This window comes from Musca autumnalis, unplaced genomic scaffold (assembly GCF_047663935.1).
Source record: "Musca autumnalis isolate F117 unplaced genomic scaffold, ASM4766393v1 scaffold_5, whole genome shotgun sequence".
Taxonomy (NCBI): Eukaryota; Metazoa; Arthropoda; class Insecta; order Diptera; family Muscidae; genus Musca; species Musca autumnalis.
The window spans coordinates 165,918,456-165,937,980 of NW_027412088.1; positions in this window are offsets into that span (position 1 = coordinate 165,918,456).

A 19,525-nucleotide genomic window follows, 5' to 3' on the forward strand; every position below is an offset into this window, starting at 1 on the left:
ACATTTATAAAAAAAAATTTAATTTTTTTATTCATAGCGATTGTTTTTGGCATGCTCTGTCCGTATGTAAGAAAAAACCAAAACAAAATCATCTGCATGTAGAAAATATTACAAAAAAATTTTGTTTTCGCTTTCCTGAAAATTTTGATTTTTAGACTTATGTCGTTATGTAGGAAAACCACAGAAATATAGACCTATTTCTGTGCTTTCTGTCATAGATAAAATATTTGAGAAGTTAATTTTTGATAAGCTTTCAAAATATTGCGATGAAAATAATTTTCTATTTTGCAATCAATTTGGTTTTAGAAAAGGATCTGGTACTTCCGATGCAGTTGTTAATGCATTGAAAGGAATATGTAAAGGCCTGGATGATGGGTTTGGTGGAGTAACAGGTGTATTTTTTGATTTGACAAAAGCGTTTGACTTAGTTGATCACCAAATTATGCTGCGAAAATTACAATATTATAGTGTTGGTGGATCGGAAATTTTACTCCTTAAAAGCTATTTTTCAAATAGAAAACAATTTGTTCAGATTAAAGAATACAAAAGTTTTGTAAGTTGGGTGAAATATGGTGTTCCCCAAGGAAGTGGATTGGGACCTTTACTATTTTTGTTATACATTAACAATTTGCAAAACCTCGGTTTGATTGGGCAACTTTTTATGTTTGCAGATGATATCTGTCTTCTTTATCCCTACAAACACGACTTAGTTTTGAAAACTCAAATTGAAAGAGATTCTGCATTATTATTTGAATTCGCAAGAATAAATGGGCTGGTTTTAAATCCAGTAAAAACAAAATTGGTTAGATTCAGATGCCGTCCGGTAGCATCTACATTTAATGTATTTATTGACGGTAATCCAATTGTTGGGAGCGAATCGGTGAAGTATTTAGGTGTTAACCTACAAAGCAATTTGTCGTGGAATTTGCATATTGATGATGTAAAGAAGAAAATTGCACCTGCTATAGGAGTATTATACAAATTAAAGAGGAAATTAAGTGTGGAAACTAAATATTTAATTTTCAATTCCTTAATATATTCTCATATAAAGTATTTAACAAATATTTATGGATTCAATAATAGCAATTCAAATTTTAAATCTCTTCAAACACTCCAGAACAAAGCATTTAAACTTGTGCACAATTTACCATTTCTTTTTCCTACAAATATTTTGTATCTTAACGTTGTTAAAAATGTACAACAAATCCAGTACATATACGAGTATCAAATTCTTCTATATGTATTTAAATCAATTAATAATATTGGCGACAGCTCTATAGAGTTCAGGCAAAATCAAAACAATTTCATTACCAGACATCAATCGGATCTATGCGTACCGAGGTGCAGGTTTGAAAAAACTAAGCAGCGAATTGATTACGTCGGTAGCAAATTATTCAACGAATTACCACCATCCATTAAAAGCATTGAAAGAATTTCGTCTTTTAAGCAGGCTTGCAAGATGTTCTTAAAAAATAAGTATGAAAATTCATTAATGTAAATTAACTTTTTTTAATTTTTTATTAATAAATTAATGTACCTATGATTATGAAAGTTGTCAATAGCCTCTACAATGCCGATTTGGTGCTGAGGCAAACTTTAAATGTATATATTGAATGAAATGAAATAAAATTAAAAAAGGGCCTTCCGAATGAATCATTTTATGTACATTATCTGACATTTTAACGTACCCACTTAAAGTTGGGGACAGGAATGAAAACGAATTATTCCATTTTAGTTCAAAATATTTTATGGTGGAGGGTATAAAAATAATGCTTTTTTACTTGTTTTTTTTTTTTTTGAATTGTACTTACGAGTATCTCAGCTCTGGTTGGATGCGTTTCAACAATAAAGACATTCTGAGCTTTAAAATGTTCCGAATTGCGTTACCAAAATTATTGTTTAAAAACGCGCTGGGATATCCCAATTTTCAAATTAATGGAATTTTATTACCATGTCAGATATTTCTGCTTCTGTTGTACACATGCCAAGGAGAGAGCTTGATAATGGAACTAAACCATCTGAGCTTTAAATTAATAGAACATGTTAAATTAATAGAACATGTGTCATGGTAAACTATCAGAGTTATTGCAAAAGGCGCTAAGCTATCACAATTTTAATATTCTTTTTTAATGACAAATAACTCTGCTTCTATTTGGTATATTAAAGACATGTAAAATGCCAATCAAGAAGACCAGCAAAGCTTTCAATCAGTACCAAGTAAATGTCGACAGTAGTCACACATCAAATTAAAAAAATTGATTTGAAAAGTTTCGGCGAAATTGGATACTCTCAATCATTTCAGTTGTTTTTAGGCCATAATCTTAGGAAGTAGGAATTTCCAAAAAAAAAAAAAAATCATAGCAGTCGATTCTCGATTCTCTAAACTGGACTTAATTAATACATTTTGAAATTTTGAGAGGTACCCAATTTAATTTTTTTGGTAGATTTATAAAATGGTCTAAACCATTATTTCAATGAATCACAATTCTCATAGTGACAAAATCTATATGCCCTCTGAAGCCTTAAGGTTTAGGTTAAAACCAATAATCGACAACAACAATGAATAGTATTCGTTTCCCAAGTAAATAACATCAACCAATTTAAAAATATTGTATCTATATAAAACGTTCTGTGCAGATGTTTCCGATGTTTCCTCTTCATAGAGAACCCAGAATTGAAACAATTTCGGTTGGTAAACGATTGACACATGCCAATAATGTTTGGTAAGAAGATTTGTGGTTTAAGAAGATTTGTGGTTTGTGGTTTTCGGAATCGAAGTCTAGCAAAATTTGCTCGAGTCGGCGCCAGAGTCGTAATAAACCGGACTGCGACTTCGGGAAACAATTCTTATATATATGTTCCCATATATCGACATTAAATTATGGCCATTGCCCTTTTTTCACCTCCATCCATCCTAAATGGTACGACCTCCGAAGACCTGATTCAAAGGGAACTCGAAATGCGAAACTACAGCTAATTTGGATAGAATCTTCAAAAAAAAAAAAAAAAAAAAAGAACAGATACAAAGTCAATACGTTCGGCCGAAGGTACCGTTATTTGAGGTCTATAACAAAACATGAACCTATGTTGACGATTTTTCGTACAGAAGTTTCGTGACCTCAAAGGTCAAATTACAGCCAGTTTGGTTAAAAATTGTTTCTAAAACTCTTAAAATACCGAACATGGGGAGGTACGGTTTTATGGAACCAATACCAAAACATGGGTCTGTACAAACCATTTGTGGTGAAGTGCTGCGACTACTAAAAACATCAAATTACAGCTAGTTCGGTTAAAATGTTACCTAAAATCCTCAAAATACCGACAATCGGGAGGTACCGGTTTATGGGAGCTATGCCAAAACATGGACCAATGTTGGCGATTTTTAATAAAGTTTTGTGACTACGGAAAACCTCAAATGTCAAGTTGCAGCTAGTTCGGTTAAAAATTTTAGCTAAAATCCTCAAACTATCGAAAATCTGGAGGTACCGTTGTATGAGGGCTAAATCAAAACATGGACTTTTGTGTAAAACCCTCAAAAGACCGGAATTCGGGAGGTACCGTTATATGTAGGCTATATCAAAGTGTAGACCTATCTTGACAATTTTTGGTGGAAAAGTTTTATAACTGAAGGGAACCTCAAATGTCAAATTACGGGTAGTTCCATTAATCCCGAAAATCGGGAGGTACCATTATATGGACCGTTAGTAGAGACGTTTTGTGAAAACTAAAAACCTTTAACGTCAAATTACAGCTAGTTAGGTTAAAAGTAAAGTTGCGACCCTATAGCAAATTATTACTTTAATGCGTTACAAAATGGAAAAACAAACGTTATACACCCTCCATACTATGGTGTATACACATATTTGTAATCGGGACCGTAGAAATAATTTTAGCAGTTAAAAACATAAAGTATTTTGGGCATTTAAAACAATGCAGAATAACTGAGCGGTGGACCGCTGAATACTAAGCCTTTATTAAAAGCTAGGGCGAAATGTCCCTAGTGGTCTTTAAAATTCCCAGAACTTAGGAAAATCGAATACCCCATGTCGTAGACTTAACGGGGGATAAAACAAACATCGTGTGATCATCTAGTAAATTAGAGATAAGTAAGTTGTATGCATAGTAGCATATGACGGGCATGTCCTTGCAGAACACCTCCTCATTTAAGGCGGGCATACGTATGTAGTTTCAAATTACTTTACTGAGCGTTTTAAACAATGTTTCCCACATTCCTATCTTTTTTTTTGCAATATGAAAAAACTCTTTAATATGTTTTTACGATTTAATTCTCCCACAAACATTGTTCATTTCATTTCAAGCATTTAGCAGCAGCACATGTGAAACAATTTAATCCATTTAACTTTTCTATTCTATTTTCAATTCACTTTGTTTTAGATGTTCCATTTATGTCGTGTTGCGCAGCGTCCATTAATCATATACAGATGACCACAAAACTAATTTTGTCGCCAAAAAAACTCTTTGTTCTCTGTTACGCCTCAACTTCTGTGTGTGGGGGGATTTACATCAATTTCAAACGCCTGCAACATCATGGGAGTTGAATGGAGAAAGACATTTTTTCATTTTTCTTTGGCCTTATTTTCAAGATTTTAGGATGTTTCATTTGTATGCATACACATGTATGTGTATTGATGAATGTTTGTAGATATAGGATATGATGTTCTTTTGGAAAACATTGAAATACATTGTACGCCAAAGAATTCAAGCGGATATGTTTTTGTGCTTTGTGGGGCATTTTAAGGATTTCCTCCACGTTGAAGATGTATTGTGGGGTAATTAAATATTACAATGAAGAGTATCCTGCGTTCTTTTACATTCTTTAAGCTTAATGTCAATGACTCCAAAAAGAAGCGCAATTAAAGCCTATCTCGAACTATGTCCCCTGTTTTCGCCATATTACAGAATCCTCTTTTGGGAGAATATAATTGCTTCATTTAAGTGAAATCAACCTGATAGATGTTATATTATATCCTTCAAACTCTTATTTCCAGGTAATATTATCCCAATTTATATTGAACACCTCCCATTAATTGGCAATATATTGAAAGCCAATAAATGTTGGCATTAAGTACACACCTTGTTACCGTGGCATATACGAACATAAATAAATTATACGAGTTTGTAACACTTTCCACCAAATCCCCATTAACCTTGGCATAATGATGTACACACTTGGCATAAATCACGTTTAATTCCCAAATAACAATAAATAATTCCAGCATTGTCAATTTAATGCATTGATATTGAATTTTTAAGAGTGAATTTTATGGATGATTGTGATCTGTGTGTCAGTTTTGCCATTGGTTGTGTGTGATTTTTTGGTGACCATTAAACAAATTGTTTACCTCTAAAAATATCATATAAATGCATAATATAATACCTGTATTCACAAATACATATTTATATGTATGTATTTATGTGAAGAGTAAATACATTCAATTGTGATGTTATGGATATGTCGATTTGTACACATACATACATATGTACATATTTATTTGTAAGCAGTGTAGAACCCATTTGACCAATTCTTGGCGATTGAAGTGAATATAGATTATGATGCCTTTATATAAGTGGAAGCCAGTTTTAGTAGAGATGCAAACCGATGGTAAAATTCAGATCAAATCCCTATATGACTTTTTTTTGCCTTAACTAACTTCAAATGAAAAGTGCTTAAGCGCATTAAAATAACCATTATAATAATTATTAATTTACATATGTCCCTATTTGAACTTCTATATCTCAAAAGTGGTAACATCTAGAGAACTTGACAGCTACAAGATTTCTTTTAGTCCCATTTCGATAGGACTTGCCGTTTCCAAGCAAAATCCTGAAACTCAAGACTATGTAACTTTTGAACGTTTAGAGATATTTTCATAATTTTTCTAAATTTTTGTGTTCGACAAATATCACATTCAGCTTTCCGTTGGATCATAAACGATTTCTTTTAATTTGTCGTGGAAAGTCATGCAGGTTGTATGAGAAATAAGTAAAAAAGTATAAGTCGGCCGACAGAGATATACCTAGAGATGGTATTTTTGGGTATTTACCCGGTAAATACCCACACGGGTATTTACTATATTGAATCGCCAATACAATATCTTACACCCAATTCTTGGGTATAGGTTGTGAAATCTTTTCAAAATGGGCAGTTTTACAGTACTTTAAACAGGTGGGTAAATACTTGGGTAAATACCCGAGTATTTACCCAAATATTGGGTAAAAACTCTTTAACTGTCGAACCACTTAACGTGGGCTGACGAAATTTGGCTCAAAACTTTCTTATATCAATAGTATTAAAGGTATTGAAAATGGAGTCCCTGGGTCCATGTTTTGATATAGCCCCCATATAGCCGTACCTCCCGATTTAAGGTATTTTAAGCCTATTAGCGACATTTTACAAAGAAATTAGCTGTAATTTGGCACAGTGAGTCCTCAATGAGTATAAACTATCCTTGCAAATATTTGTCAACATAGGTCCACGCTTTCATATAGACCCCATATAAGGGTAACCCGATTTCGAGTATTTACCCAAATATTGGGTAAAAACTCTTTATCTACCGAACCACTTGACGTAGGCTGACAAAATTTGGCTAAAAACATTCTTATATCAATAGTATTAAAGGTACTGAAAATGGTATAGCCCCCATATATCCGTACCTCCCGATTAAAGGTATTTTTCATCTATTAGCCACATTTTACAACTAAATTGGCTGTAATTTGTCACAGTGAGTCCTCAAGGAGTATAATATATCCTTGCACAAATTTGTCAATGGAGGTCCACGCTTTCTTATAGCCCCCATATAAGGGACCCCGATTTCGAGTATTTACCCAAATATAGGGTAAAAACTCTTTATCTGTCGAACCACTTGACGTTGGCTCAAAGTTATTGAAAATGGAGACCCTGGGTCCATGTTTTGATATAGCGCCCATAAAGCCGTACCACCCGATTTATGTAATTTTTTTATGTTTTAGGTATCGTTCGGCTACAGGCTTTTTTAAATAAAACTAGTTGTTTATTTCAATTTTGTTTTTATTATCCAATATTTCGATTGGAATCTCCAATCATCTTCAGGGAACTACAAATAATAATTATGTTAATGGATGTAATTACAAAAGTATTGGCTGTTAAATTACTTGGAAGAGAGTTTGGTTTAATTGCTTCCAAGAGCTTTCTTCAACTGAAGTTTGTCTCGTCTGTATTTGTTACCTATTAGCCACATTTTACGATAATACTGACTGTAATTTGGTACAGTGAGTTCCCAATATGTATAAAATATCCTTGGTAACAATTGTCGACATAGGTCCACGTTTTCTTGTAGCCCCAATATGAGTTTCTGAAATCGGTGGGTACTGTTATAGGGGGCTATATCAAAACGTGGACCCAAAGATCCCATTTTCAGTACCAGAAGTTATTTGATAAAGCAAAGGTTTCAGTTCAATTTTTGCAACCTACGTCAATTGGTTCGGATGATAAATAGTTTTTACCCAATTTTTGGGTAAATTTTTGCAAGGATATTTTCTAGATACTGAGAACTCACAAATTTCAGCCAATATGATTGTAAAATGTGGCTAATAGGTAAAAAATACCTTAAATCGGGAGGTACGGTTATATGGGGGCTATATAAAACATGGACCCAGAGACCCAATTTCCAATACCAGATGTTCTCTTGATATAAGTAAGATTTCAGCCAAATTTCGTCAGCCTGCGTAAAGTCGTTCGGCAGTTAAAGAGTTTTTACCCAAGTTTGGGTAAATACTCGAAATCGGGGTACCCTTATATGGGGGCTATAAGAAAGCATGGACCTACGTTGGCAAATTTGTGCAAAGATATATTATACTCCTTAAGGACTCACTGTGCCAAATTACAGCCAATTTGGTTGTAAAATATGGCTAATAGATGAAAAATGCCTTAAATCGGGAGCTACGGCTATGTGGGGGCTATACCAAAACATGGACCCAGGGACTCCATTTTCAATTCCTTAAATACTATTGATATAAGAATGCTTTTGTCAGCCTCCGTCAAGTGGATCGGCAGATAAAGAGATTTTACCCAATATTTGGGTAAAAACTCGAAATCGGGGTACCCTTATATGGGGGCTATAAGAAAACGTGGACCTACGTTGACAAAATTTTGCAAAGATATTTTATACTCATAGAGGACTCACTGTACAGCCAATTTGGTTGTAAAATGTGGCCAATAGGTGAAAAATACTTTAAATCGGGAGGTACGGTTATATAGGGGCTATATGAAAACATGGACCCAGAGTAAGATTTGAGCTAAATTTCGTCAGGTTACGTCAAGTGGTTCGGCAGTTAAAGAGTTTTTACCCAACATTTGGGTAAATACTCGGGTATTTACCCAAATATTTACCCACTTGTTTAAAGTATTGTAAAACAATCCATTTTGAAACGATTTCACAACCTAAACCCAGAAATAGGGTGTACGATGTTGAATTGGCGATCCAATATAGTAAATAACCAAATAAATACCCACAAATGGGTATTTACCCGGTATTTACCCAATTTACCGGGTATTTACCCATTGGGTATTTACCCACTGCCCATTTCTAGGAAGTACGGACTTGCCCCTGAAAAAAACGTGTACTATCGTAACGGGGACAGCAAATACAAGTTGCTACAAAAAGAAGGAACACGATCCGAGGGCAGGCCTTAAACTGCACTTTTCCCAAATTGTGTGTGGGAGGTACTCGAAGGTACCATATATAGTCCATATTCGAACCTGATCTATATAGTAAGGACCAAATCGGTTACTGCCTTTGAGATTTGTCGTGCGCACCATTTAACCGACAAATTTTGAACTTTTATGGAGGAGGTACCTGAAGGAGTGGACAGATATGGCTTATTTTCACACTAAAACTAAGTTTGGAAAAAATATTACGAAAGCCAAACTTTAGACCGAATCTGCAGATCCGTTCTTGGGCTCCAATCATTACACACGGTGTCATAAGGCTTTTTTGCAACTATCAGGCTCTTTTCTCAGGAAGTATGGACTTGCCCCTGATGAAAATTGTATCGTCGTATGGGGGGCAGCGAATACAATTTGCTGCAACAAAAATCAAAGCGATTCGAGAGCAGGTCCTAAACTCAACTTTTCAGAAAATTTTGTATGGGAGGTACCCGAAGGAGTGGACCGATTAAGTCCATATTGGATGCTTATCTATGTCTGGTAAAAATTTCACGATGTGCAAAGTATAGTCCATCGGTTACTCCCTTCAGGAGTTATAGTGCGCACAAATTTTCCGAACATTTTGAGCTTTTGTGGGGGAGGTACCGGAAGGAGTGGAACCATTTAATCCATCTTCGAACTTAAACTAAGTTTGGACAAAATATTTCGAAAGCCAAATTTGGACATGTCTAAATCGACTCCAAATTGTCAGAAACACATTTAGTCCAAACATACTAGGGGTCTAAAACCATTATTTCGATGGACTGTTTTTGTCCGTATGAAATTGTGTATACCCTCGTTAGCATAAATGATGAGGTTATAAAAAGCTCATCACTGTAAAAAGCTGATAAGCTGCTACTAACAACGAAACATGTCACATAATGGTGGGTTCGAATCTTGGACTTTTCTTTTTCACCTGCAAAAAATCATCGGTTATTAAGCTCGACTCTTAACGAGAAATTAATAAAAAAAGCTATTTCTCAGGTCTTCATAAAACTCATATAAAAACTCATTTATTTAAAATAAAATTTTTATTTGTGTAGAAAAGCTATAATTCATATGGGAAAATGGTAAGAAAAAACATACAATTTTACCCATGTAATTTCAATAAATTTAAAAAAGAGGTTAACAGGCAGAGCGGGGATTGTACGTGTAGTATATATGGACTGAAAGAGGACACCCTCTGACATCATTCTTGGAAAACGGAACATTGTTCCTTGCTGTTTCCTAAAAGTTGTAGTCCACTAAATTTGGAATTTCACTAAAATTTAGTACTTGAGGAAAAATAAAATATCTCACTTCGTGTAAACGCTACGGTAATTTATTGGAACGGTTCCTAAAGGTCAATCCTACCTTCCTAATAAAAAACTATTGAAAACAAAATCTGTTATAGTTTCCGAGAAATATCTATTTCTTCCTCCAGAAATTTGCAAAAATTACATATTTTTCAAAAATTGGGGAAAAATTGTCGTCTTTAGGAACACCCCACGCCCACACCTTCCTTTCGAATCCCAAATGGAAATTGACAATCGATGACGACAAAAAATTGGGTTTTGGCCAGGAAAATCGATTACTGGACCATTGTGAGGCGTCACGGCGCGCCTTCACTAACTTTAAATGAAAGGTGTTTACACCTGGGAATTTTGAAACTTCAATATTCATAGATGATAAAAACCCAAAAAACAAAAACAAAAAAATCGCCGGAGGGATTTTCAAATAAATCACGATCAAAATTCACATTTCTAGGGGTTATTTCGATTTTCATAGGTTTGCTTAGAAACCACAAGTCTTATCGTAATGGTACTAGTGAAAATGCTGTAGCAGTGAAAATTCTCTACAAGAATGACCTTTATGACCTTTTTCTAGGTTTTATCATTTTTGAGATAAAGAAGTTCAAATTGAGACAATACACTGACTCTATCGCCTCCTTATAAAACAATGTAATGTACGGTGCCCTTAACTAACTTTAAATTAAAACCGCTTTCACCTGGGAAGTTTCTTGCGGATTCTGAGACTGCAATGTTCATAGATGAGTAAAATACGAAAACAAGAATAAATCGTTGGAGGGATTTTTAAATAAATCGCTGTCAAAGTTCACATTTGTGATCGAAATGGGAACGCCGTTGTCAATTTGACAACGAGATGATGTCAAAGGTTTCGAGAATTGACAACGTACCGTGGCCAAAAAGATCATAATTGTGGTCGAAATATTAAAAATTGATCACGCATGTGATCATATTGCCAAGAGTCGTGGTCAGATTCTAGAAATAACAACATTTGTGATAAAAAAAAAACAAAAAAAAAAATTAGCACGTTTTGAATCGACTTTTTACCCTCTGTGTAGGGTCTTCAATGTTCACCATGAGATTTTCATTCCGTCCTAGCTCCACGTGGTCGAATACCAAAGATCAAATTTCCACGCAGAGGCGACGGGACTAGCAAATACTAAAGACCCAATAGTTAGTATTTTCTGAAGTTTACAGGCTAGGCGAGCATAAGTGGAAAAATTGAGCGTTACCACCATAAGCATCTCTGCCACGATCTAGTGTATAGGCTTCCCCAAGCCAGGCACGTCAGAGGGAACAGAGGTCCAAAGGTATAAGCGCAGACTTACATAGCATTCACGCTGATGACGTTGCGCAGGCAGTATTTTTGCCGGTGCATCAACATAAGAAGATCGTGGTCTCCTTGTACTGCATTCACATTGCACCTACCCAACTGCATCAGTGTGAATGTTTTTCAAGCCTATCCGGGCCATGCAGCCACCTCAATTCACATTGGGTTCGAATGATTTAGCTGCCCACCTAATTCCCTGAGTGGGATATGCACACCCGCTTTGCGCGCTGAATGCCCGGGATAGGCAACATAAACATTTCAAAGGTGACATAATACTCCTCAGTGTATTACTGGCGACATTTCACCCTTCGAGCTACTCGGCGATAAACAGTAGGTCCCATATCATTGAGTAAATACGAATAGCGATGCACTCAGTGATATGAGAGAACCTTCCCTTGTTCAATCTGGGATGTTTGTCGAACAACAATTATTATGAAATCCTACAGAACACATATATATATTGAGAAATCTAAATTGCGTTCCTATTGGGCTATCACATGTGTACCATAGTATCATTGTATATGTATGTGATAGTGCAAATATATACAGACAATACATACGTACGTTTATATGTGTATTATAACACCATAAATATATACATAATGTGTTATTAATTGTGCCATTTGTAGCACTCTCGATACAATTTCATTTCATTTTGCTTTTCATTACTGTGTATCAGATTTTTGTATGAAGCACTTGCACTGATGGGAGTTGCTTGATTTGTGGAATTTGTTAATATTCTTTTTTTTCGGGAGTATAAGTGTGTAATATGGCCTTTGGTTTGTTAAACGCAATTGTTTTCTCTGCTGGTCATAAATTTTCCTGTAGTTTGTGGCCTATGTGTATATAGCGGCACTGTGATACTCTCGCTAGTGAGCCATAGTGAGCCTCGATACATACACACATTATTCGTTAATGAAAGTCAATGTTCCGTTAAGGAATTCATGAGTCATTATTGCTGAAAATATTGCTAATTTGAGATGTATTGGAATTTCTGAAAATTGTTATTTTATAGACGTTCAATGAAAGTTGAATGGGGAAAATGTGGTATAAATCAGTAAAGTTTACTTAACAATATTAAATTTGTATTAAATCAAAATAAAATAAATTTATTGTGGCTTTGGACAATGAGAGATAAATTTACGGAAATAAAACAAGCAAGCAAATACTACAATTGACCACGAATCGATCATGTGATACCACCTACCTTCTATCTTTGGGTATTAAATTTCACGGAAAAGAATTTATTTTATAAAAGAAGTTGTTCCTTGAAATGAAGTGGAAATGCGTTAGAGAAATTCTTATTCTTCTGTAGTACAATTATTATTAATGTTCCCTATGATAATGTTCATATATAATACAGACATTATCTCTCCTTGCTTTACTTCTTATTTGGAATTTAATAGAGAATTTTATATTTCTAAAGTATAATTTTCGAAATAATTCCCACACCTATTGTGTGCTATCATTTAACTTGTTTTCTCAACGCATGAATAAAATTCAATTAACTTTTCATAATTTTATATCCGCCACACTTATTTAAAAATGAAAATAAATAAATACAAAACATTGTTTATCTAGCGTAATTTTGACACACACAAAAATTATGCCACGCTTAATTTAATGTGTATAAAAACACAAATTCAATAATAATAAAGATTACAACTACATACCCATATAAACAAAAAATAACAACTAAAGGTAATAATAACAATAGAAGCTGAACAATGACAACAAATGACAAAAAAAAAACAGAAAATATTATTATTAAGTACACACTCACATTGAGATTAAAATCTCAAACCAATAGAACACGAATATTAAATCACTTTTCAATTTTTTCCAATACTCGTATTAGGGTAATGATGTCAAAAAATGACAAGTATAGAGGTTCTTTACACAAAAAAATGCGAGATAAAAGAATTATTTTTAAGCGATTGTTGTTGGGAAGTTATTATAATGGGAAAAGTAATATTTGAAAAAATATATGTCATGCGATAATTTTTATTATTAGAGAGAGAATTGAACAGATATATGGAGCTCCTAAAAGTATGCTATTAAATATTTTGTGTTTATATGATACGATATTTTACAGAAAAATTGAAACGATAACGGTTTTCGGGGTTTTTAATAGAAATTGATATGTACAACATGAAGGCCTATAGAAGGTCTGCCAGGCTGGGAACATCAAGGCCTATAGAAGGTCTGCCAGGCTGGGATTCGAACCTGGGTCTCCGACAACTAAGTGTCAAGGTTGCCGGCGTCTTAGCGTTCTGAGCCACCATCAACTTGTCAAAACGTTCAATGTATATCTAAGGTCTAACAGCTCAACTCGAAAGAGAATTAATTAAATATCACTATAAATGACCTTGGCCTTAATAAGGCAAAAATAAAAAATAATAGATTTTATATTATTTGGATTTGAGTTTCTTTGTATTTTAAATCACAATAATGTTGTTGACAACCAGGGTTTCGGAGTCGAGGTATTTTTGGCTCGACTCCGACTCCAGGCGAATTTTTTTCAACACTCCGACTCCGGGTCGACTCCGAGAGTGAATTCCAATACCACTAAAAATGAATAAAATGTGCAAAATTTTTTAACTTTTTCCTATATTTTGGCCCATATAGGCTAACGTGTTAGTTTTTCCTTACATATTCATTAGAAAGGACATTCGTTCGAATACATTCGATCATATCAATATCGTTTCGGCCCAATCTTACGAAAGTTTCTGTCGGGTTTCCTTTTTTTGGACGTGTATATTCTGGACGGAATTCTTCCGCGTGAGAAAATCTTAAAGCTTTCAAAATATGTGAAAATGAAGGGGCAATACAAATCATAAGGACTGTGTACATGCAACAAAAATTATAAGCAATTCATGACCAAGTTTCAAACTGGATGTGAACCTATATTTTAGTGTGCTTGGTCTTAAAAGGAGAATCCCAGTTGTAAAGCTCAATAAAAGCAATTTTTGATGATTTTTTTTTGAGAACACTGCGTAACTTTTTGGCAGATTTTTTTCTCCATCTGAAAGAGAAAAATATTAGGAAGTTTTGAGGCAGTCAACAAAACCCAGCTTTTATTAAATCATTTTGCGGTGCCAACTCTAGCTCGAAAACTAATAAACCAATTGTCATATATTTTTGTGGCCGATTTCGAGAAAAAACACAGTTTATATGCTGCATACAAAATTAAATAAATTGTTCCCACCCAACGCTCATACTAAGGCAATGTTGTTCCAATCCGCTTAAAAATTTGACCACATATTCTATGTTATTTATACTTTCTACTTTTTTCTGAAATTTATAAGTAGGGATTGTGCATAAAAATATTCTACAAAAATGTTGCTAGGAAAATTTTAGGTATGGTCGGTCCACTAGGACATGTAATCGACATTGTCATATTTTCATTGTCCTTTATAACTTTTACCCGATCCTTTTTTCATGAAAAACTATATGATTATGTATTTTATTGAATTTCGTATAAGCTATTGATTGTGTAGAAAACTCGGATACACATGAACTATATCTGTTCCTGGCGGACGGATCCGGTTATTTCAATGTCTACATCTAAAGCCCTCATTGAGTATATAATGTCCTAGAAGAAAGATTCGCCGTTTGTCATACATCTTTTTTTGAGAAAGTAATGGGTAAAACTTATAAAGGACAATGAAAAAGTGACAATATGGATTTCGTGGATATGGGAAACTTACATATAATTTTCGATGAACTATTTTTTTTCAAACATTTCATTTTGTTTTACTTTTTGAGTTCAAGAACAAAAAGGACATCGAAGGAACTGAGGTAGAAGGACAGCATATTCGACAGAAAGGTTCCTCATTCTATTTAACTGAAAACATGACATCTAAGAATGATGAAACAATATCTCGAAACAGAGATAAAAAGCTATTTTCTCAATGATTGATGGGGGTCAATCAAAAAATTCATTATGTCATAACTCAGAAATTTCAGCTATGGGATCCTTTGGGGTTTTCAATTGGGGTTTTCATCCCGAAAAGGAATTTTTCCACCCCCAGATATTGACTTCCATTTTGTGTCACAGGGTATTCAGTAAGAATTCCCATAGAGACCACAATGTCTTTATTAGAAGACAAGGATAACTTCTCATAAAAACAAGATGAGAATACCAATAGAACTTTGTGAGAATACCAGTAAGACTTCTGACGAAAGAAGTTAAAGGTCCAATCTTAATTCGATTGTCATAGAACTTTACTTTTGTTTGCAAAAATGTAAAAAATCAATTGGATCAACAAAATAGGGATGAATAGACTACACTTCAGAGGATAGTAAATATCCTGTGAATTTTCCTTTAAATAAGTATAATGTTTTCTTATACCTTCCTTTTAAAAAACAATAATTTAAAAAAATGTTCTTGTTCCAAATTTAATGCTATATTTCTATAACGTGGAAAAAAAAATTTGCCCGGAGTCGGAGTCGAGTTATTTTTTTTCGACTCAGACTCCGACTCCGACTCCAGCAAAATTGCTCGACTCAGACTCCGAAACCCTGTTGACAACAAACATAACAATCAGGTGGACTTAGTGTCCAAATGTATAAACTGTGGTACGACATGTACGGCATCAATGCTAATTTTTATGCAATGGGAAAATCGCCAAAAATCGCATCAGAGAACTGTCCAACCCTTCTGATGTTCGGGTAGCGGAAAATACCTTCCGATACATCAATACAGCTGCAGACATTCACAGTCTGGCCGAAGAGCATAAGCGGAACAAATGGTTAAATCATCTGAAGAGTTGCAACATTGGAGCCGGTATAAGTGAATTGTGGGCAACGGTTAAGTCACTCTCGAAACTTGGATGCCGGGAAGATAGGACCTCAGTCACGTTTGGCAACGTTACATTGACTGACCCGAAGAGGTGCGCAAGTTATTTCAAGCGACAGTTTGTCTAGCACTCCGCGGGTGACAGGACGAAGAGGAGATTACTACGTCGCATTAGATCTCTTCCTGCCGAGGATGAACCACCATAGTTTACAATGGATGATGTTGCGAATGCCATGAGGAACGCTAAATCATCTAAAGCTTTGGGCCCTGATGGAATCTCCATGGTAATGCTGAAATTGCTGGAAGAGCCGGGAGCGGAGTATCTCACTAAAGTTCTCAACTTGTCGCTAACCACTCCCATTATTCCCGAAGTGTGGAAAATGGGCAGGCTTGTCCCGCTACCAAAGCCAAGCAATAAAAGTGAATCTTACAGGCCTGTAGCAAAGACCCTTGAGGCCTTAGTCCTCCCCGGCCACAGAAATAGCTATCCAGTTGCCGATTATCAGCGTGATTCCGTAAGCAGCACAGCACGAAAACTGCGCTACACGCCATCTCCACATATATTTGTCAAGAACTCAACAAGAGACCGCCGTGTGATAGAACAGCGATGGTGGTGTTTGACTTATCAAAAGCCTTTCATACTGTCAGGCACCCCACGCTGTTTGAGGACAACCCTCCGGCCAAGCCTGAATCTTGGATAGTTTGGACGACAGTCATACGTGAAATTTAGAAACAAATAGTCCAAACCCCGTAGAGTGAAACAGGGAGTTCCCCTAAGTAGGGTGATATCTGCGGAACTATTTAACCTCTACCTCTGCTGTATTCCGCCTCCTCTAACGGATTGCAAGATCCTGGCGTCAGGTACCTCTTCTGGTGACATCTCTGAGAGACTAAACTCCTATTTAACCGATCTTACCACATTTTGCCACGCGAAGAATATGCAGATTACCTACACTAAATATGCGGCCACTATGTTCATGGACGGGGCAGTTTGGAAGAGAGCGCATGCCGCATCTATCTGCGGAAAATTGAAAAGCAGGAACAAGGTCCCCAAGTCCCTAGACGGCAGCCCTTGGGATGCAGAAAAAGAAACCTTGTTGACGACATATGTATATCGCGATAGGTCGGTCTGTAGTGAGCTATGCGGCTCTAGTTTTGTCCCCGAGATTATGTGATACGAATTGGAAAAAGAATCAAACCTGTCAGAATGCAGCCCTGAGAACAGCAACAGGATGCCCCCTCAGGTCTTCAGTGGACCATCTACATGAGGAGGCAAATATATTCTTGATCAGCATAAAACTCTAAGTCGATATAGCCATGAATCCAGTCCAATTTTTTTATCGACTCCGACTCCAACTCCGGAGTCGACTCCGAAAATAGATAAAATAAAATTCACAACTTAAATTATAGTCATTTCAGTTTGAAACTATGTTCCTTTTTTTTCGTTGACAATACGGAATACAAAGTAACAAGCACTTCAGTATACTTCACACTTCAGAACATGTAGCAAAACCCTTTAAAGCAACTGCAATCGTACGGTATCGTTACAAGGTTTCTCCACCTAAACACCAACATACGAGTATATTTACAATTTTCCGAATTTGACTTATGTACCCAATGAGAATCGAAATATCAAATTACCATAATTACTGTCCGGTAACACTCTTTGTAATTTTTTGAGTTATGGAAAATTAACGATATTTTCACCACATCGAGATAGAAGACCAAAATAGCCTATTTCCCCTTAACATACACTTTCGTGGTTACGGTTACTTGAGGTTCACATTTTTAGGGGTTTTTATGTTTTCACGATTTTGCTTGAAAACGGTAAGTCCTATCATAATGGGGCTAAAGAAAATATTGTTTCTGCAAAAACTCTCTAGAGGATGGACCTTTATAATTTGTTCGTAGGTTTTACCACTTTTTAGATATAGAAGTTTAGGTCACATTTTTAGGTTTTTATTGTTAGGTTTTCACCATTTTGCTTGGGAACGGCAAGTCTTATCGAAATGGGACTGGAGAAAATCATATAGCTCTGGAAATTCTCTACAAGACTGACTTTTGCAATATTTTCCTAGGCTGTACCATTTTTGAGATATATAAATTTAAGTTGGAAAATTGTAGTCATGGTATAGTTTTATAAAGAGGCGATACAGTCAGTGCATTGTCCCAATTTGAACTTCTATATCTCAAAAACGGTAAAACCTACGAAAATACCTGAAGGTCAATCTTGTAGAAAATTTTCACTGCAACAACATTTTCTTTACACCCATTTCCATAGGACTTGCGGTTTTCAAACAAAATCGTGAATATTTAAAAACCCCCTATGAGTGTGAAGTTTGACCGCGATTTATTTAAAAAGCCCTCCGGCTATTGCAGTTTCAGAATCCGCGGAAACTTCTCAGGTGTAAGCTCCTTCCACTTAAATTTGGTTAAGGGGCACCATGGTAGGTCTTTCGTATGATTTCCCTTAAAGTACTACAAGGTCTTTCATAGAAGTCCAGCAGGTTTTTTTACAGCAGACATAAATGACTTCTAATAAAAAAAAACAAGAGAAGACCAGTGAGTCTTCCTTAAAATGACCTGTAAAAGATCATCCCCAAGTATATTTGGAGCATGCAAACATTATTACAATCAATTGACCCAAAAATGCTTTCGATATGCATTTTGTAGTCAAAATAGAGATTAAGAGTTTTTTTAAACTATGATCAATTAAATAAATTAAATTCATTTGACAAATTTTGATAAATGTAGAACAGATTGTTGCCCGGAGTCGAGCTTTTTTTTCACGACTCCGGCTCCGACTCCGACTCCAGCAAAATTTGCTAGACTCCGACTCCAGACTCCAACTCCGACTCCGAAGCCTTGGCTGAAATCAAGACACAGCATGCAATATTTTCTATTAGGCCTCAATATCCGAACGAAATGCATGAAATTTGTCATTTAGTCTTCGTCGGGAGTATACAAATTTCCACCTGAAATTTGCCGGTATAAGTATCCGTTTTCATTGAGCCCACCACGTAGAACTGTCCCTCCCGATTTTCGGTATTTAGAAGGTTTTAGCGTCACTATTGAACCGAAATAATTAATTGTAGTTATATTTGTATTTTTCTGATTTTGTGTATTTTGAGGCTTTTGACTACAATTTTTAACAGAAAAAATATTTCAAGAATTTTTACATATTTTCGTTCGTGATGCAGTTTTTTCATACTGTACAGGTACGTCACATAAGATACATGTGCAGTTTTTATTTCTATCCGAAAGCCACTATTTTTTCAAAAATATGTAAGATTTTCATGAGGTGCAAAATCACTTTCATATTTTTCCCTACATTCAACTATTTGCCCTATATTCCACTATTTGCCGACACTTTCTGATCGAAAATCGTAACCAAAATTTGGAAA